The sequence below is a fragment of the Heptranchias perlo genome, chromosome 28, assembly GCF_035084215.1.
Source record: "Heptranchias perlo isolate sHepPer1 chromosome 28, sHepPer1.hap1, whole genome shotgun sequence".
NCBI lineage: Eukaryota > Metazoa > Chordata > Chondrichthyes > Hexanchiformes > Hexanchidae > Heptranchias > Heptranchias perlo.
In genome coordinates this window covers 2,079,688-2,099,495 of record NC_090352.1, presented here as the reverse complement: position 1 = coordinate 2,099,495, position 19,808 = coordinate 2,079,688, and the positions used below count along the sequence as shown (strand labels likewise).

General features: G+C 46.1%; 1 protein-coding gene across 1 annotated transcript in view; it reads right to left on the bottom strand.

Annotated features, from left to right (window-relative positions):
• Positions 1–16,384, bottom strand: part of LOC137344773 (SH2B adapter protein 2-like) — a 566,922-nt gene extending 550,538 nt beyond the window's left edge. Inside the window, exon 1 of the mRNA XM_068007911.1 lies at positions 16,283–16,384. The gene's annotated coding sequence lies outside the window, so the exon portion shown is untranslated. The remainder of the gene's footprint in view (positions 1–16,282) is intronic.
• Between the last annotated feature and the right edge of the window lie 3,424 nt (positions 16,385–19,808).

Below are 19,808 nucleotides of genomic sequence, written 5' to 3'. Positions count from 1 at the left end.
GCTGCAGTGCAGAGAGCCCTTCCTGCACTACTGCACCAATACAGCGAGCAGACTCCTTCAGAACCGGCCTTCCTTTCCATGAATTCCTGCAGCATGAGCTCAGCACAGGTTCAGTAAATCAGGTGATATGTTGACCAGGAAGTCTCCACTCTGCAGCAAGAGTACAGGGTAAACACTTTCCTTTCTGTTCCAGCTGAAAATGTAGCCAGTAAAATGGCTGCCAGCGTCTTTAAATCAGCTTTAACTGCTGACCTTGTATAAATGTTCCATTAAGCAGCCTGCGAGATATAGCGATATAGAGAGATAGAGAGATATAAACAGCCATTCAAATGCAGTCATATAACCACACATAATGCACCATTTACCCACCGATCTAGTGGAAATAGAAATCTCAAAGCTTAGGTTACTAAGAATTTGCTGAGAACATCTGCATGGATTTCAGATTCTGTCCTCTCTCATTTTCAAATAGACCAGTTCATATCCTATGTAAGTTTTGTTATTGTATTACATGAGTACCTTGCTATTTCTTTGCTTTGATGTATGCTTTTATCATTAAATAAATCTGACCCCGTAGTTTTAGCCTGCACAGGTTGTTCTGGCATCCCATGTATTCTTCGACAAGTAATTTATCATAATTCAGGGGTTAATCTTGGCATGTTAACCTATACGTGGCAGAGAATAAAGAGCCGTCTAGTCTAATCCCACTCCCTTGCTCATTCCCTTTTAATATTCCACTTTCCATCAACTATCTAAGTTGTTATGATCTGGAATGCACTGCCTGAAAGGGTGGTGGAAAATGGTTCAATAGTAACTTTGAAAAGAGAACTGGATATATACTTGAAAAGGTGAAATTTGCAGGGCTATGGGGAAAGAGCAGGGAAGTGAGACAAATTGGATAGCTCCTTCAAAGAGCCAGCACAGGCATGATGGGCCGAATGGTCTCCTCCTGCACTGTAAGATAAGATTCTAATTCCCTTTAAAAATAATTTATGGACTCTGCTTCAACAACAGAGAATTCTACACTCTAACCAACCCCTGCGTTAAAAATAACACTAACCTCCCGTTTAATTCCCATAACAGTCACGCCGTGATTATGGAAATGAATCCCGCCATGAGCAGAAGGAAAGTGTTCGAGAAAAAGCCTCATTCTAAGAGCTCCTTTGTCTTCTTCTGTGTGAAAATCTGAAGTTAAAACTGGTAGAAATAGGCAGCCTCATACCCAGCCCTCTCAAGGCAAGGACTTAATCCTGACTGAATTTAGTGACAGCACGAGTCAGAGGGGTGGGAAAAATTTCGAATGAAATCGGTGCAGCTCTGGTACATTTCACATCTTACTGCTGAAAACAACTACCTCCGAGTGATTTTCTGCTTTCCAGCAAAAAAATTCAACATCAAACAGTTTCGTTAATGTTCACAAAACAAGTACAGAATTCTTAGTCACATATAGTGGCTGAGCTAATCAGAAGGATCTAAATTGTGAAAGATTGTTTCCGCTGCTCAGTCAGGCAGTAATGAGAGGGCACAGATTTAAGGTAATCACAAGAAGAATAAAAAGCGAGGTTAGAAAAAAAATTCCTCACACAGAGGGTGGCTAAGCTCTGGAATTCCATTGTTGAACAGAATCTATTAATTCTTCAAAAGGGAATTAGACAGTAACATGAAAGAGAGGAATATTAAAGGTAATGGGGAGAGTGGGATTAGACTGGGTGGGATATTAAAGGGTATGGGGAGCGAGGGGGAGAGTGGGATTAGACTGGGTGGGATATTAAAGGGTATGGGGAGCGAGGGGGAGAGTGGGATTAGACGGGGTGGGATATTAAAGGGTATGGGGAGCGAGGGGGAGAGTGGGATTAGACTGGGTGGGATATTAAAGGGTATGGGGAGCGAGGGGGAGAGTGCGATTAGACGGGGTGGGATATTAAAGGGTATGGGGAGCGAGGGGGAGAGTGGGATTAGATGGGGTGGCTCCTGTGGAGAAAAACAGTGCAGACTCAATGGGCCGAATGCTGTAACATTCTATGATTCTGTGATCAATACATAACTCAACCCTGTCCTTTATTATTTATATAGCACACTAAATATTTAGCAGCTTGTTATATAGGGTATGTGGGAGTAAGTGCTGTGATTTATTTGGAAAACAAGATAGTTTTACACTAAAGATCTTAATGCAAAATGTTCACTCTGGCTGGCTGAACAATTAACTTATTACCATTTTCAAAATGCCTTGCTCGATTGGCTTGCAACTATTATCAGTGGATCTTTTCTCTAAATTACCCGTTAAGGATCTTTGGGTTGATCCAATGTCACCAACCCAACTAAAAGAAATCTAATAAAAGTGTTTCCTTTTTAGAGGTCACAAACAACAAACACCCAAATCATACCAAAGAAAGGAAACTGATCAAATTAAATAAGAATACTGTTCGCTATCCGCTCCTCTCTCCAGTCCTTGCGGTGCCCACCGCTCGTGGAAGGCCTCGAGTGTACCGGCAGGCACCGCATATTCCCTCTCCAGAGCCACCCGGGTGCGGATAAGACCGCGGAAAAGAGGCAGGCAGTCCACGGACTGCGCCCAACCTGGGCCTGTAGATGGCCACCTCGGTCAGGCTCAGGAGCAGACCCACGAGGATGTCCTCCGACTTGCCCACCCCTCCCTGTACCCGGTGGCCAAAGATCAGGAGCGTAGGGCTGAAATGTGGCCAGAAGTTGAGGAGCAGCCCCTCCAAGTGATGGAACCCATTATCAGTAGGCAACCCACCCAAACAAGAAATAATATTAAACTTACTCGTGACTGGTATTCAGTAACCATAGGATTGGGCTTGGTCACAAAGCCTTCCATTGTCAACAGCCTATTGACACTCCGGCTTGGTTGCCTTACATGATTGGGCAGGATGGTGGTGGAGAATGATGGAAGATTCAGGTGGTGAGTCCTACCATTGCCTCACCTTTCACTATCCCTCCGCTGGCCGCTCCTTCCACACCCATCACAGGGAATGGCGGCAGGGCCTGGTTCCCAGATTATCCCTGCAACCAGATTATCCTCTGCTTCCTAGAGCCATGGTGAAGGTGGCAGTAGGCCCCAGAAAGCAGCAGTTTCAGCCAAGGTGCCCTCCCCAGAGGGGAGAGGACCATTAGCAGCCTCTTCTCCATCCATTCCGCCCCCCCCCCATTTGCCTTGTCTGTGCAGGCTTCGGTCTCTGCCACTCTCCGCTCTTGACGGTGGAAATCCCACACCACAAATCGACTGTAAGTCCCGACCCCGGGAAGTGGATCGGGCAGAATCGGAGAGGCAGTCGGAGGTCCCACCCTGCCAGAACTCCGCCCTGAAAATGATAATCCCAGCCTTGCCGTTTAGGCTGGTGCAAAGACTGGCCTCCTGAGAACAATACTGAAGATCTGTGAGTGCCTCTAACACCACACCGGCCACAAACTATACCAGTCACCCCCAGCAGGACAAACTGTGGTAAAATTGGTATGAATTTCTGGTGGCCATGGCCAGTGGAGGGTAACAACCGATTGAGGGCCAGGAAATTAGGAAGAGATCACTCTCACTGGAACGTCACCACCCAGCTGACCTTTTACACCTTAAAATGTTCCTGCACGAAACATGGAAGAGCTTCATTTGAAAATGAAAAATTAATTCTCTCGATATAGGAATCAGCACACGGGTGATTGCCCCTTGTCCTCTCGTGGTCAGAGACGGACTAATTCTGGGCTGACTGGAAGTCAATGATCAAGGGACACAGTCTCATTTGAAGCATGTAGGAAAATTGACTTTAACTTTGGGTTTGTGACAGCTGAATTGTTTAGTGTTGTTTTTTTGGAATTTTTCTTTATTTTTGAAAGCTTTTGCCTCAGATTTTTGATAGCAAGGTGAGCCGGATACAGTAGTGTAGTGGTTATATTACTAGACTAATAATCCACAGAACACAAGTTCAAATCCCACAGTGGGCTGTTTGAGAATTTGAATTCAGTTTTTTAAAAACCTGGGGCTCAATTTTCAAAGTGAAAAACGGGTGGGTTGGGGGCGCGGGGGGGCATTGAAAATTGCCACCATTTCAGACCCGCTCTCAACCCGCCTCCAATCCACCCATTTCCGGCTTTCACCGGGGCGGGAAGAGGGGCGGGCAGCCAACCCCCTCCCAGGAGGCAGGTCGGGTCTTAAAACCTTTCAAGGAGGCTTCAGGCCTCCATTTTTCTGGACTTTGCGATTTCAACCCCAGTGGGGGGGCAGGATTCCCGGGCCTTCTGCTTTATGCCTCGTGAAAGGAGGTGAGAAGGCCAGAGACTAACAGGTAAGTGCCTAGAAAGGCACAGCTTGTGAGCCCCGAGGAGCAGGTGTGCTTCCTCCAGGCCCAACAAGCCTACCTGCACCGACCCCCCAATGATCATGGACCACCCCCCCCCCCCGATCGCGATCGCAGACCCCCAATAGCGGGCTCCCCTGTACTCCGATCCTCCAATCGCCGACCACGATCCTCCCCCCCACTCCAATCCTCCGACCCCCGACCCTCTCCCCTGACCCCGATCCTCCGACCCTGACCCCCAATCCTCCTCCCCACTCCGTTCCTCCAACCTCCGATCCTCCCCCCCCACCCCGATCAACCAACCCCCGATCCTCCCCCTCAACGATCGCGGACCCTCGTGACTGACCCCCGATCCCATCCCAACCTATGCCCGCCCATGCCCCATGCCCACCCATGACTCCGTGTTCCCCCATCCATGCGAACAAAGACTTACCTGAAGACGTCCTCTCCCTGGCTGGTCTCCCGTCCGACTGAGACCAGCCTCTCAATCAGTCGGATGGGAAACCTACAAAAAAAAATGTCCTTACGTCAAAATCATAAGGACATCTGGGAAACCAGTACTAATGGGTTTCCCGACATCAATTTGACCCCGCCCCCTTCAGCTCGGTTTTAAAATTGAGCCCCTGGTATCAGTAAAAGTGACCATGAAGCTGTCGGATTGTCGTAAAATTCAATTGGTTTACTAATGTCCTTTGGGGAAGGAAACCTGCCGTCCTTACCTGGTCTGGGCCTACGTGTGACTCCAGTCCCACACCAATGTGGTCAACTCTTAACTGCCCTCTGAAATAGCCAAGCAAGGCACTCAGTTGTAACATAACTGCCAACAGTTCAAGAAAAAGGCTCACCACCATCTTCTCAGAGCAACTAGGAATGGGCAATAAATGCCGGCCTTGCCAGCGAAGCCCACATCCCAAGAATGAATTTTTAAAAATGACCCATCCCACGCATCATTCCATAGAAACCTACAACAGCCCCCATCGTTCCAATCATTGACAATTATATTGCCAGTTACTGGTGTACAACGAATGGATCTGTAGCCATTTTAAGGTGCCCATATTCTGCTTCTCTGTAGTCAGCAAGCACGTAGCCTACTGACATTGGTTAAAATTAAGGCTACATATCAACAGTGACTACAATTGAAAGAATAATTCATTGGATGTGAAATACTCCAGGGTGTCCTGAGGACCTGACCTCCGATGTAAGTGCTGAATCTCTTTTAAAGTTTGAGTTAAATTGCCGGTAACCAGAGCAAGAGTTCATTGTACGAGCAGCTGCTCCAGTAATCAGAATCTTCCTCAGCCTTGGACAGTTCAAGAGAGGCAGAACAATGGCACTTTAAAGCATTCTACTGGCTGAAATTAAAGTTTTATGATATAATGCAGTCATTAATAAAGCAGCGGAGCTTCTGATTTATTCACAATAACCGGGAGATCCGCCAGTATAAAATAACACATGGCCGACAGTTCTAATGTTGCTCCAAACAAGGGCACGACTCATGGGCCAGACAGACAGACAGACAGACAGACAGACATTTCTTCAATGCCGTTCACGATCTCAGAACGGCCTAAAATGAAGTACTTTTGAAGTGTAGTCACTGTTGGAATGTAGGAAACGCAGCAGCCAATTGGTGCACAATCCAGTCCAACAAACAACCGTTCACCACTACTCCCTGTTTCCTGTCACTTGGCTAATTTTGTATCCATGCTGCCTCTGCCCCTTTTATTCCATGGGCTTCAATTTTGCTGACAAGCCTATTATGTGGCAATTTATCAAACGCCTTTTGAAAGTCTATATACACAACATCAACCGTGTTGCCCTCATCAACCCTCTTTGTTACCTCATCAAAAAAACTCTACCAGGTTAGTTAAACACGATTTGCCTTTAACAAATCAGTGCTGGCTTTCCTTAATTAATCCACACTTGTCCAAGTGACTTAATTCTGTCCCGGATTATCCTTTCCAAAAGTTTCCCCACCATGAGGTTAAACTGACTGGCCTGTAGTTGCTGGGTTTATCCTTACACCCTTTTTTGAACAAGGATGTAACATTTGCAATTCTCCAATGCCCTGGCACCACTCCTGTATCTAAGGAGGATTAGAAGATTATGGCCAGTACCATATGGCCAGTATTTGGGAAGCGCTTTGGGATGTCCTGAGGTAGTGAAGGGTGCTATAGAAATCCAAGCTTTTCTTTAATTAACATCCACAATGGGGAGTTTGACCCTGGCCATCAGCAGGGTCAAACTCCTCATTTAGTACATTTACTGTCCTTTGGTCATTTCATACCCTGTCACCATGGGACTTTTCATCATTTCCTTTCTCAGCTGCTTAGAATCATAGAAAGTTACGGCACAGAAGGAGGCCATTCGGCCCATCGTGTCTGAACCAATCGAAAAGTGCTATCCAGTTTAATCCCACTTTCCAGCACTTGGTCTGTAGCCCTGTAGGTTGCAGCACTTCAAGTGCACATCCAAGTACTTTTTAAAATGAGTTGAGGGTTTCTGCCTCTCCCACCCTCTCAGGCAGTGAGTTCCAGACACCCACCACCCTCTGGGTGAAAAAAATTCTCCTCAGCTCCCCTCTAATCCGTCTACCAATTACTTTAAATCTATGCTCCCTGGTCACTGACCCCTCTGCTAAGGGAAATAGGTCCTCCCTATCCACTCTATCTATTCCAGTCATAATTTTATATGCCTCAATTAAATCTCCCCTCAGCCTCCTTTGTTCCAAAGAAAACAACCCCAGCCTATCCAATCTTTCCTCATAGCTAAATTTCTCCAGTCCTGGCAACATCCTCGTAAATCTCCTCTGCATCCTCTCTAGTACAATCACATCTTTCCTGTAATGTGGTGACCAGAACTTTACGCAGTACTCAAGCTGTGGCCTAACTAGTATTTTATACAGTTCTAGCATAACATCCCTGCCCTTATATTCTATGCCTCGGCTAATAAAGGAAAGTATCCCGTATGCCTTTTTAACCACCTTATATACTTGTCCCGCTACCTTCAGGGATCTGTGGACATGCACTCCAAGGTCCCTCTACACCTCTCAGTATCCTCCCATTTATTGTGCACTCCCTTTCCTTATTTGCCCTCCTCAAATGCATTACCTCACACTTCTCTGGATTGAATTCCATTTGCCACTTTTCTGCCCATCTGACCAGTCCATTGATATCTTCCTGCAGTCTACAGCTTTCCTCCTCACTACCAACCACGCGGCCAATTTTTGTATCATCTGCAAACTTCTTGATCATGCCCCCTACTTCCAAGTCTAAATCATTAATATATACCACAAAAAGCAAGGGACCAAGCATTGAGCCCTGCGGAACCCCACTGGAAACAGCCTTCCAGTCACAAAAACACCCGTCGACCATTAACCTTTGCTTCCTGCCACTGAGCCAATTTTGGATCCAGCTTGCCACTTTCCCTTGGATTCCATGGGCTTTTACTTTTTTGAACAGTCTGCCATGTGGGGCCTTGTCAAAAGCCTTGCCAAAATCCATGTACATTACTTCAAATGTGTTACCCTCATTAACCCTCCTTGTTACCTGCTCAAAAAATTCAATCAAGTTAATCAGACACGACCTTCCCTTAACAAATCCATGCTGATGGTCCTTGACTGTAACCTCATGGCCCGGCATATTCCTCACTCTACCATTACCAACAAGCCAGGGGATCAACCCTGGTTCAATGAGGAGTGTAGAAGAGCATGCCAGGAGCAGCACCAGGCGTACCTAAAAATGAGGTGCCAACCTGGTGAAGCTACAACTTAGGACGACATGCACACTAAACAGCGGAAGCAACATGCTATAGACAGAGCTAAGCGATTCCACAACCAATGGATCAGATCAAAGCTCTGCAGTCCTGCCACATCCAGTTGTGAATGGTGGACAATTAAACAACTAACGGGAGGAGGAGGCTCTGCAAACATCCCCATCCTCAATGATGGCGGAGTCCAGCACGTGAGTGCAAAAGACAAGGCTGAAGCGTTTACAACCATCTTCAGCCAGAAGTGCCGAGTGGATGGTTCATCTCGGCCTCCTCCCGATATCCCCACTATAACAGAAGCCAATCTTCAGCCAATTCGATTCACTCCATATGATATCAAGAAACGGCTGAGTGCACTGGATACAACAAAGGCTATGGGTCCTGACAACATCCCGGCTGTAGTACTGAAGACTTGTGCTCCAGAACTAGCCACGCCTCTAGCCAAACTGTTCTAGTACAGCTACAAACTGGCATCTACCCGACAATGTGGAAAATTGCCCAGGTATGTCCTGTCCACAAAAAGCAGGACAAATCCAATCTGACCAATTACCACCCCATCAGTCTACTCTCAATCATCAGCAAAGTGATGGAAGGTGTCGTCAACAGTGCTATCAAGCGGCACTTACTCACCAATAACCTGCTCACCGATGCTCAGTTTGGGTACTGCCAGGACCACTCAGCTCGAGACCTCATTACAGCCTTGGTCCAGACATGGACAAAAGAGCTGAATTCCAGAGGTGAGGTGAGAGTGACTGCCCTTGACATCAAGGCAGCATTTGACTGAGTGTGGCACCAAGGAGCCCGAGTAAAATTGAAGTCAATGGGAATCAGGGGGAAAACTCTCCAGTGGAGGGAGTCATACCTAGCACAAAGGAAGATGGTAGCGGTTGTTGGAGGCCAATCATCTCAGCCCCAGGGCATTGCTGCAGGAGTTCCTCAGGGCAGTGTCCTACGCCCAACCATCTCCAGCTGCTTCATCAATGACCTTCCCTCCATCATAAGGTCAGAAATGGGGATGTTTGCTGATGATTGCACAGTGTTCAGTTCCATTGGCAACCCCTCAGATAATGAAGCAGTCCGAGCCCGCATGCAGCAAGACCTGGACAACATCCAGGCTTGGACTGAAAAGTGGCAAGTAACATTCGTGCCAGACAAGTGCCAGGCAATGACCATCTCCAACAAGAGAGAGTCTAACCACATACCCTTGACATTCAATGGCATTACCATCGCCGAATCCCCCACCATCAACATCCTGGGGGTCACCATTGACCAGAAACTTAACTGGACCAGCTTTATAAATACTGTGGCTACAACAGCAGGTCAGAGGCTGGGTATTCTGCGACGAGTGACTCACCTCCTGACTCCCCAAAGGCTTTCTACCATCCTAAAGGCACAAGTCAGGAGTGTGATGGAATACTCTCCACTTGCCTGGATGAGTGCAGCTCCAACAACACTCAAGAAGCTCGACACCATCCAGGACAAAGCAGCCCGCTTGATTGGCACCCCATCCACCACCCTAAACATTCACTCCCTTCACCACCGGCGCACTGTGGCTATAGTGTGTACCATCCACAGGATGCACTGCAGCAACTCGCCAAGGCTTCTTCAACAGCACCTCCCAAACCCGCAACCTCTACCACCTAGAAGGACAAGAGCAGCAGGCACATGGGAACAACATCACCTGCACGTTCCCCTCCAAGTCACACACCATCCCGACTTGGAAATATATCGCCGTTCCTTCATCGTTGCTGGGTCAAAATCCTGGAACTCCCTTCCTAACAGCACTGTGGGAGAACCTTCACCACACGGACTGCAGCGGTTCAAGGCGGCGGCTCACCACCACCTTCTCAAGGGCAATTAGGGATGGGCAATAAATGCTGGCCTCGCCAGCGACGCCCACATCCCATGAATGAATAAAAAGAAAAAATTAACCCATGCCTTTCTAAATGACAATTAATACTGTATGTCAGAATTGATTCCAATAATTTCCCCACCACCGAGGTTAGACTGACTGGCCTGTAATTACTCGGTCTTTCTCTCTCTCCCTTTTTAAACAACGATACAACGTTGCTTGCTGTGAATATGTTTATTGAAATGCTTGACATGTCTTTTAATATTCCCTGCTCTCCAAACCCCATTCTCTAACTTCTGACCAGTTTCTTGAGCAGCTTTACCCTGTTTCTATATCTGTCTCAGGCCCACCTGCTATGTCTAGCTTTATACTTTTATTCTCCTCATTACTTCCATCATTGTCCCCATCAGCACTTCCACTGTTACCCGTCCCCAACGGTCTGTATGGGTTCTGTGCTCGGTTTCTAAATATGATCCCTCTGACAGCGCTGTCCAGTACCGGTTCCTCAGCTCACCCTCATCCCCTTAGACTCTGCCTTTCTAAAGTTGAATGTCACTTCTGTACTCATTCTCTTTGCCATCATCAGCCTAACCTTAATCTCTACCGTATTGTGGACACTGTTGCCAATTCACATTTTTTAGCACTTTTAACAGAAAATATCCCAAGGTGATTTGTTGGCAGGCACCAGAAAAGTGACTATGAAAGCTGCTGGATTCTTGTATAAACACAACTAGTTTAATAATGTCCTTCAGGGAAGGGGTCCCACAGTCCTTACCCCTGACTCCAGTCCCACACTATGTCGTGGACTCTTCCGTCACTTAAAGGGGCGACCGTCACTTCAGAAAAAAAAGCTAATGGAGGAACAGTCTAGGCAGCAACATAGGAACAGGGGGAGGCCATTCAGCCCCTCAAGCCTGTTCCACCACTCAATCAGATCATGCCTTATCTGTACCACAACTCCATACACCCACCATTGATCCATATCCCTTGATGACCTTGTGGAACAAAAATCTGTCGATCTCAGTCTTGAAAATTTTCAATTAACCTCCAGCATCCACAGTCTTTTGAGGGAATGAATCTAAGATTTCCACTGCCCTTTGTGTGAAGAAGTGCTTACTGATGTCACTCCTGAACGGCCTAGCTCCAATTTTAAGGTTATACGTCCTTGTTCTGGACTCCCCCCACCAGAGGAAATAGTTTCTCTCTATCTGTCCTATCAAATCCATTAAATCATCTTAAACACCTCAATTAGATCACCCCTCAATCTTCTATACTCAAAGTGAATACAAGCCATAGCATACAAGGCTACGGACCAAATGCTGGAATATGGGATTAGAGTAGACAGGGCTGATGGCTGGCGCGGACACGATGGGCCGAAGGGCCTCTATCCGTGCTGTATAACTCTATGACTCTAAGCCCAGTCTAAGCAACCTGTCCTCAATTTAACCCTTCTAACCATGCTACCATTCTACACTACACCCCCTCCAAGGCAAATATGTCCTTCTTGAGTTGTGGTGTCCAAATATGAAGTTAAGATGAATTTTACTAACTCAAATTGTCAGAAAGTCACTAGAATAAATAAGTGAAGAAGGTTAACTGAATTTAGACATATACATTTAGTATATTTTTAAAATATTCTTTCCTTTAAAATAATTTCCGTGAGTTTCAGAGCAACTTTAAGCACAACACTGAAACGTATTTGAAGGCAAAAGCAAGGATTGCATTAGTGGGATTCAGAATCCCACTGTGAGCAGTAAAATGATAGTCATATTTCCAAAATATGACTTTCAGTGCTTCTTCACTATTGTATCAGTGTCCCACTGTAACCATTAACTCAGCATTAAATCCATGCAAATCTGCACTGATGACGTCAGAAACTCCTTCACTACCATTCTGAAACCATCAAACGGCATTGCTCTCGGCTGTTAATTTACCACAGAAAACCCATGGTGAACACAGATAAAAGATCCACTCAAAACTATAGTGCGAAAAATAAATTCACTTCAGGACTCTTATTTATTTTAAATCACTATCACTGATGAGAAAATACTTACTTATTTGTCCCGTCCTCCCACTGAGAATACCGAATCAGCCCGGGGCGCAGCTCCCGGTGCCACCTGCAGCCCGGGGCGCAGCTCCCGGTGCCACCTGCAGCCCGGGGCGCAGCTCCCGGTGCCACCTGCAGCCCGGGGCGCAGCTCCCGGTGCCACCTGCAGCCCGGGGCGCAGCTCCCGGTGCCACCTGCAGCCCGGGGCGCAGCTCCCGGTGCCACCTGCAGCCCGGGGCGCAGCTCCCGGTGCCACCTGCAGCCCGGGGCGCAGCTCCCGGTGCCACCTGCAGCCCGGGGCGCAGCTCCCGGTGCCACCTGCAGCCCGGGGCGCAGCTCCCGGTGCCACCTGCAGCCCGGGGCGCAGCTCCCGGTGCCACCTGCAGCCCGGGGCGCAGCTCCCGGTGCCACCTGCAGCCCGGGGCGCAGCTCCCGGTGCCACCTGCAGCCCGGGGCGCAGCTCCGAATAGCTAGGCCTCAGCTGGAGTATTATGGCCAATTTTTAGCACCACACTTTAGGAAGGATGTCAAGGTCTTAGAGAGGATGCAGAGGAGATTTACTAGAATGGTTCCAGGGATGAGGGACTTCAGTTATGTGGAGAGACTGGAGAAGCTGGGGTTGTTCTCCTTAGATCAGAGAAGGTGGTGTGATGAGAATTATTTTTTATGCAGCGAGTAGTTATGATCTGGAATGCACTGCCTGAAAGGGCGGTGGAAGCAGATTCAATGGTAACTTTCAAAAGGGAATTGGATAAATACTTAAAAAGGAGAAATTTGCAGGGCTATGGGGAAAGAGCAGGGGAGTGGGACTAATTGGATAGCTCTTTCAAAGAGCAGGCACAGGCACGAGGGGCCAAATGGCCTCCTTCTGTGCTTGTATGATTCTATGGTAGTGATGTTGGTTAAGTGATAAATATTGACCAGGACACCGGAGGGAACTCCCCCGCTCTTCTTCGAATAGTGCCATGGGATCTTTTACGTTCATTGAGAGGGCAGACGAGGTCTCGGACAGTGCAGCACTCCCCCAGTAGTGCACTGGAGTGTCAGCCCAGATTATAAATTAAATGATTTTGTCCATAGATATCCATTATGTCTTACAGGTCTGATTAACAGTTATCTGGTTAGCACAGACTAATGTGTAACCGCTCGTATGGTTACCAGGGTCCAAACCCAACTCCAACTGCAACTATTACTCTGCAGCAACTTCCCACCTCGCCTCTTCCCTTTCTAGCCCCTGGTTCTGTACCTCTCTCTCCTAATCCTGCCCTGACTCCCATTCTCTCACACAAAGTCAATAATTGCCCCTCCCCACCCCTCCAGAGAGAAACAAGTTTATTTCTACAGGTATCAGAGGTTAAGAGCCATACGTCTGCCTCGCAGTCTCCAAGGCAAGTGAGAGGTCTAGGAGAGAGAGCAAGGGCACACAGTAAAAAAGGATATACACACACACACACACACACACACAAAGAGCGAGATGGAGCGTGAGAAGCTTAGAGTCTCAGACACAATGAAAGAAAAACATACAGGCCTAGATTTTCCAATTGTAACATTGACAGTAACTCATTAAAATGAATGGGCTATTGTCAGTATTGTGGCTAGAACATCTAGACAAAAAAGGTAGAATGGGAGAAATACAGGAAAACATTAATAAACTTGAAGAATAGTCATGTAATTGGCAAATGAATTTCAATATAGATAAGTGTGAGGTGCTGCATTTTGGTAGGAAAAATAGGGAGGCCACACACTGCTTGGATAATAAGAGTCTAAATAGGGTAAAGGAGCAAAGGGATCTCAGGATACAGATACACAAATCACTAAAAGTAGCGATGCAGGTTAATAAGGCCATAAAAAGGCAAACCAAGCACTGGGGTTCATTTCCAGTGGGATAGAATTGAAAAGCAGAGAAGTTATGTTAAACTTCTCCAGAGCCTTGGTTAGACCACACTTGGAGTATTGTGAACAGTCTCCATATTATAAAAAGGATATAGAGGCATTGGAGAAGGTGCAAAAAAGATTCACAAGGATGATACCAAAACTGAGAGGATATAATTATCAGGAAAGGCTGAACAGGCTGGGGCTCCTTTCTCTAGAAAAGAGAAGGCTGAGGGGTGACCTGACAGAGGGGTTTAACATAATGAAAGGGCTTGATAGGGTAGACGCAGAGAAGATGTTTCCACTTGTGGGGGAGTCCAAAACTAGAGGTCATAAATATAAAATAGTTACTAATAAATCCAATAGTGAATTCAGGAGAAACTTCTTCACCCAAAGAGTGGTGAGATGGTGGAACTCACTACCACAAGGTGCTGTTGAGGCGAATAGCAGAGGTGCATTTAAGGGGAAGCTGGATAAACACATGAGGGAGAAAGGAATAGAAGGATATGCTGATAGGATTAGGAGAAGGTGGGAGGAGGCTCATATGGGACATAAATGCTGGCATAGGCCAGTTGGGCCGAATGGCCTGTTACTATGCTGTAGACTCATGTAATTCGATGTAGAGCACAGAAAGGGGCAGAAAGAAATAGGAGGAGGAGGTCATTCAGCCTCTCGAGCCTATTCCACCATTCAATTAGATCATGACTGATCTATCTCTTAACTCCACCTACCCACCTTGGTTCCATATCCCTTAATCCCCTTACCTAACAAAAATCTATCAACCTCAGTTTTGAAATTTTCAATTGACCCCCAGCCTCAACAGCTTTTTGGGGGAGAGAGTTCCAGATTTCCACTCCCCTCTGTGTGAAGAAGTGCTTCCTGACATCACCCCTGAACGGCCTAGCTCTAATTTTAAGGTTATGCCCCCTTGTTCTAGACTCCCCCCACCAGAGGAAATAGTTTCTCTCTATCGACCCTCTCAAATCCTTTAATCATCTTCAACACCTCAATTAGATCACCCCTTAATCTTCTATATTCAAGGGAATACAAGCCCAGTCCATGCAACCTGTCCTCATAATTTAACCCTTTTAGCCCCGGTATCATTCTGGTGAATCTCCGCTGTACCCCGTCCAAAGCCGATATATCCTTCCTGAGGTGTGGTTCCTAGAACTGAATGCCGTATAACCAGAGTTTTATATATCTGCAACATAACTTCCACCCCCTTATATTCCAGCCCTCTTGATATAAAGGCTAACATTCCATTAGCCATTAAAATTATTTTCTGGACTTGTCCACTAGCTTTTAGCAGCTGTTTTTGCATTTGCCCACTAGCATGTAGAGAGAAAGAGAGTGAGACATACAGCAAAGCAGGCAAAAAAAAATTATACAAAGAGAGAGTGAGCAAGAGTCATGGATAAACACAGATAGAGAAGTACAAGCGTGTGAGAGGCATACATAGAGAGTGAACGGAGACGAAGTAAGAGGGACAGAGAGTGAAGGACAGAACGCAAGAGAGAGAGAGAAAGACAGAGCCCAAGAGAGACAAAGAAAGAAAGAGAGAAAGTGACAAAGAGGTGCAAGCAGGGAAAATTACAGAGAGATCTTCTATGCATTTTTTTCCTGAGCAATGCCACAGGAGATCACCCCACCATTACAAGTATATCAGGATTTATTTAGCTGCCTGTTGCCTCGTACAATATATCAGGATTGCCCCCTCCCATCTCTTTCCCCCCAAGTTAGACTGAGCCTCTCCTTGTAAAGTGTTAGTGCTGCCCCTGGTTCACCCCTCAGAGCACAGGTTTGAGGGAGGTGAGATAGGGGGTCCTAATCCCCCTCCCTCCCCCCAGGAATCTGGAACTGTCCATATACTGGATCATCCTTTTAAAACCTCCCCCAACACCAAAAAAAAAATTCAACCACCTTGTGTGTTGGGGAGTTCAGGGGAGCAAGGCTAAAACGATCAGAAAAATATTAGCAGTTCAGCACGAGATACATTAACATTTATATCAGCCGGCAATAGATAAATATTCAGAGTGTGGGTCCATTTCAACAATTACTGGTCTAAAACCAGCCTTAATTTTACAAATTCGTTGGGATGTTTTCTGCATTTTAAAAAATATATGTTTTTCTCAATGCAGTTAATCTTGTTTCAGGAAACCAATAACCTTAATGTCAGTCTGTTCCTGCTCGGTTGAAGGTGAAGCCCATACTAACAGAACCCCAATCCACACACAATTTAAAGAGATAACAGAATGTTAAAATACTCCCACGATTTCCCCCGCCCGCCTCTCTTTCTTTCAAAAGAAGAATTATATCGCAGATGGAGACAGCAGGCGCTCCCAGGTTGTAACTATGGCTACTAAAGTATCACAGCCATTCGGCTGTCTTGTTTTTACAATAAAATAATGGTTTCAAGGACGCCGCTTTTTTTTTTGTACTCACGCCCAGTGCATGGTCCAGATGTTGCACTGCTGGCCGGCCGCTGCCAGCTGTTTTTGTCCACAGGACGGCTGGAGCTGGTTAATTTCGGGAGCAGAACGTGTTCATGTCCGTGTCAGTTTCAGCTGGATCCTGCGCACTGCCGGGATGGGAATGTTGGCCAGTCCAGGCTCTCTGGGGGCGGGAGTCTCTCTTTAACACACTCAGCAATCCCAGCACTAAACAGCTGCCTCCTTAATGATATCACACCCCAGGAATTTGGGGCAATTGGCAATTGGCAAAAATAAAAGTTACATTTTTAAAAAAGTGTGAGAAATGTTGCGGAGGCGGCGATCAGGTCCCAATAGATTCATTATTATTATTATTATATATAAATGCCCTCACCGGATCCGTCACGGTTCTGAACCTCTGTCAACTATCAGTTGCCAAAAGAGCAACGCAATTTATCTGGAGCGAGAGCTCTCTTGTTCATTCTGTAATGATCCCCATCTCCTGAGACCCCGCTATTGATGTATTGGTTGCGGTGCAAAAACATCCTCGGTACCCAACCCTCTGGTAAATCGATACAACCCATTAGGTAATGCACTTGTAAATAGTTACCGCTAAGTGGAACTGATAGGCATTTCTGTGAAATAACTGATATTTTGTGCACATTTGCCTGATATCCTAATGGGCACGGCGCGTTTGCTGCTCTCCTGTTTATTTTCTTAATAAATTTCTAGATGAGTGAGGTATTGCTAATTGTAATGTCCTCCATTTCCTGGTTATATGACTGGGCTAGTAAACCAGACAAGCTGAGTTTAAATCCCACCATTGGGCAGTTTGAGAATTTGAATTCAGTTTAAAACATCTGGAAATAGACAGCTGGTGTCAGTAAAAGTGACCATCAGACTGTCCGACTGTCGTAAAAACCCAACTGGCTCACTGATGTCCTTTAGGGAAGGAAACCTCCCGGTCTGGGCCTATACGTGACTCCAGTCTCACACCAGCGTGGTTGACTCTTAACTGCCCTCTGATGTGGCCTAGCAAACCATTCCATTGTATCAAACCACTATCGGTGGTACAAGAAGGCCCAGCACCATCTTCTGAGGACAATTAGGGATGGGCAATAAATGCCAGCCTTGCCAGCGACGCCCACATTCCGAGAATTGCTCCTGTGAAGCACCTTGGGACATTTTACTACATTAAAGATGTTATATTAATGCACGTTGTTGTTGTTGCTGATGAGAGTGAATTTTTTAAAAGTATAAACACACATTAGGAAGTTACTCCCCCTGATTTGGTGCAACATGTGCTGGAATTCTATAGGTTAGTTTCTGTCGGATAGAAATCTGGGTATCTGGGTAAGGAATTATGGAGCTGTGATTCAGCTGAGTTTAACCAACATCACAAACAGTCAGAGCCAAACTCTAACACATAGGGTGGAAATTGCGGAGGTACTGGCCATAATCTTCCAAACATCTGTAGATACAGGGGTGGTGCCAGAGGACTGGAGAATTACAAATGTTACACCCTTGTTCAAAAAAGGGTGTAAGGATAAACCCAGCAATGACAGACCAGTCAGTTTAACCTCAGTTGTGGGGAAACTTTTAGAAACGATAATCCGGGACAGAATTAACAGTCACTTGGACGAATGTGGATTGATTAGGGAACGCCAGCACGGATTTGTTAAAGGCAAATCGTGTTTAACTAATCTGATAGAGTTTTCTGATGAGGTAACAGAGAGGGGAGATGAGGGTAATGCATTTGATGTGGTGTATATAGATTTTCAAAAGGCGTTTGATAAAGTGCCGCATTGTAGGCTTATCATCAAGATTGCAGCCCATGGAATAAAGGGGCAGTGGCAGCATGGATACAGAATTGACTAAGGGACATGAAACAGAGAGTAGTGGTGAACAGTTGTTTTTCGGACTGGAGGGAGGTGCACAGTGGTGTTCCCCGAGAGTCGATGCTGGGACCATTGCTTTTCTTGTTATATATTAATGACTTGGACTTGGGTGTACAGGGCACAATTTCAAAATTTGCAGATGACACAAAACTTGGAAGTATAGTGAATAGTGAGGAGGAGTGTGATAGATTTCAAGAGGACATAGACAGGCTGGTGGAATGGGCATTAGTGAACCAGTTGGGTTTTTACAACAGTCCGACAGTTTCATGGTCACTTTTACTGACACGTGGCAGATGAAATTTAACGCAGAAAAATGCGAAGTGATACATTTCGGTAGGAAGAATGAGGAGAGACAATATAAACTAGAGGGCACAATTCTAAAAGGGGTACAGGTACAGAGAGATCTGGGGGTATATGTACACAAATTGTTGAAGGAGGCAGGGCAGGTTGAGAAAGTGGTTAAAAAAGCATATGGGATCCTGGGCTTTATAAATAGAGGCATAGAGTACAAAAGTAAGGAAGTCATGATAAACCTTTATAAAACACTGATTCGGCCACAACTGGACTATTGTGTCCAGTTCTGGGCACCGTACTTCAGGAAAGATGTGAAGGCCTTAGAGAGGGTGCAGAAGAGATTTACTAGAATGATTTCAGGGATGAGGGACTTTAGTTACGTGGATAGACTGGAGAAGCTGCGGTTGTTCTCCTTGGAACAGAGAAGGTTGAGAGGAGATCTGATAGAGGTGTTCAAAATCATGAAGGGTCAAGACAGAGTAGATAGAGAGAAACTGTTCCCATTGGCGGAAGGGTCAAGAACCAGAGGACATAGATTTAAGGTGATTGGCAAAAGAACCAAAGGTGACATGAGGAAAAACTTTTTTATACAGCAAGTGGTTAGGATCTGGAATGCACTGCCTGAGGGGGTGGTGGAGGCAGATTCAATCATGGCCTTCAAAAGAGAACTGGATAAGAAAGGAAAAAAATTGCAGGGCTACAGGGAAAGGGCGAGGGAGTGGGACTAACTGGATTGCTCTTTCATAGAGCCAGCACGGACTCGATGGGCCAAATGGCCTCCTTCTGTGCTGTAACCTTTCTATGATTCTATTCTATGATTATAGTTGGATGTGATTTGAGCCCCAAAATTAAATTACAATCTTCCACTAACTCTCGACTATCTGTATTTTCCCCATCGTATATGTTGTGGTAGCACACAGCTGACCAAGCTTTTGTCTCATGGGCCATGTAGGTGTGTTCATAAGAAAATAAGAAATAGGAGCAGGAGTTGGCCATACGGCCCCTCGAGCCTGTTCCCCATTCAATCAGATCATGGCTGATCTTCGACCTCAACTCCACTTTCCCGCCCAATCCCCATATCCCTTGATTCCCCCTAGACCGAGGAGCCTCAGCGGTTCATTTAAAGTTTAAATCCCTGGTCCCGTTAATTTACAGATACTAATAGATCTCAGTGTTCTGATTTAGGATTTATTTACCAATGAGGCAACAGCGATAAGAACAGCCCTTTTCCCAAACCTCATGGCCCACAAAATTCAAACAGGGCAATAAATAAGAAATCGAAGTCCAGATAGGATTGAGTTGTCGTGAGGACAGGCTCCCAGGGCCCAGGGGCTGCAGGTGTCTCTG